This window comes from Lagopus leucura, unplaced genomic scaffold (assembly GCF_019238085.1).
Source record: "Lagopus leucura isolate 7727_CA_CO unplaced genomic scaffold, USGS_WTPT01 Super-Scaffold_100016, whole genome shotgun sequence".
In the NCBI taxonomy this organism is placed as follows: domain Eukaryota; kingdom Metazoa; phylum Chordata; class Aves; order Galliformes; family Phasianidae; genus Lagopus; species Lagopus leucura.
In genome coordinates, this window is record NW_024962270.1 from 5,321,930 (window position 1) to 5,324,254 (window position 2,325).

Genomic DNA, 2,325 nt, shown 5'->3' on the forward strand with positions numbered 1-2,325 from the left:
ATTTTCCCCATTTTTAGTGTAGAGACGAAGTGTTTACCAGTTTAATGGTATTTAGGAAAATGTCCTATTTTCCTGGATAACAGTTCTCAAGGGGAAATTAAACATAATTGTCAAAATTAAGCCCATATCTGTCTCTTATGTGTAGGTCATTCTCTATCCCCTTCTGCTATTATCTGTACCACCGGTTTGTTAATGTATTGCTAAGCTCATTTTGGAATGAAACTATTTCCTATGGAGGCAAGTCTCAGATGAAGTTTGGAAAATAGCTTATTTCAGCCTGATTAGGCTAGAGAAAGGGGTTTGTCATGAAGTTATCATTTTGTCATTATTCAGTGAAATACCATTGTGGCAGATTATGGCCAAGTCCTTAGTTTGAACAGAAACCAAAAGTCACACAAAAAATTAGGTGCCTTAGAGGCCTAGGAGTGTGCAGTACGTAAGGGATTCTAAGCCAGTGCTGTGCAGTGTGCATGGGACCAGACTCTACACTGGAGTCTATCTTGAGTGATGTTGTGCACTTCACAGTAGTATTGCAGTTGTCTCTCTGTAAAGCGAAGAAACATAGCTTGAAACATGGAAATTTAATGGGACCATCATGTCTTTACCAGGACAATGGTAAGTGCTGAGAATAGTCATAAACACTGACTTACTTTGTTATCTGAGGGGTTATCTTCTCTAATAAAGGAATTTTTAAACAGTGGCAGGATATATCTGTTTCTACTGAATGGAAACAGTTATGGATTTGATTAGGTAATTTACTTGACGTTCTTGACTCAACCTCTCGGTTGCATTGCACTTCTTGCATATGTGCTTTTCCTTTGGACAAAAGAAATAAAGTTATATGAAAAAATAGCATGGTACTTGAAAGAATTACAGTTTAAAGAATAGCAGTTTCTTTCATTAAAGAAATATTTGCCTTAAGGCCAGTGATTAAGTGATAAAAACATTAAGCTTTGAATATTCCATACATACCACCTAAAATCACTGTTGATTTTATAGGCTTGGTAAGGGGCTAACAACTAATGAGAAAAATCTGGATAATCTGGATAATCCAAAGCTAGCAAATACTGAAATGAAGGTCTGCTTGATGCTCTGGTAGAATACACACAAAAGGGTGTATTGCAATTCTGTTATTGATTGAGAACAATGAAGATTGCTTCCTATTATTTAAAACTGTTTAAATAGCAAAATTAATAAAAATATGTCAGTGCAAAGTCAGACTCCTACCCATCTTACTACCCTTGCTATGTATACTTACATGAGTAGGTGAACTAAGCAACAACTGACAAAGGTTTTTGAGAAACTGAGCAATTGAATGGAAATAGAAGTGAAATATCTTATTTCATACAGAACTAGTAACATTCAGTTTCCTTGTTTGGCTGTGCTCCATAATGCAATTTTATCTATCAAAGAGAAAAATACAGTGCAATTAAAAAGTTATCAAGAAAGCAAACAAAAACTTCTTCTATCAAATTACATCACTAACTCACCAAACATTAAATTAGTCTTCAGCTGAAGCCATTCTCAATTTATTCCCTGTTTATTCACAGGGAAGGACTAGCAAAAATCTTGTTCATACAAATCTGAAGGCATGCCTCAGTTATCATCCAGATGCTAAAACAGAAGTCTCGATCATCTCTTCTAAAGGTTCGTATTTCTCTCTTTATTCAAACCTTAACATCTTTCTTAAGATAATCAATAAGAGGAGGTAAAATCATAGAGGCTATTCAGTAAAAGGAAACAAATGGACAAAGGAATTATGCTGCCAGAATATACTTGAGAGATTGAAGATAGAAATTAATTCAAGAGTCTTTGAAAAATCAGGGTTAACAATAACAGATACCCAGAAAGGAAGAAAAGGAGTAAATTTGAAAAATTGGAAGTATATAATGATAAAGAAGTCTTGTGAAGAGATTTCAATTATATATACATACCAAAATTAATCTGATCAAAGTGAATTGGTTTTATATGAAAGAAGAAAAAATCCTCCACCTTGACATAAATCTGTTATGAATAAATGTGTATTTCAGTTCTAAAATACTTTAGGAAATGTCATGAGAAAAATAGGCACAAATGCAGGGAAATTGCTTTTCTAGGATTGCCTCCTTCCCAAACCCACAACTTTCAGTCCTTCTGAACAGTTTTAGCTGTTCTGACTACAATCAGTTGTCCATGGGAGGAAAACTTTGATTTTGATACTGATAAGATTTTAATTTAATGCATGACAAAAACTAAAATATATCCACATAGATTAAACCAGCAACTAAAGACCAATTTAAATATATATATATATATATATATATATATATATATATATATATATAT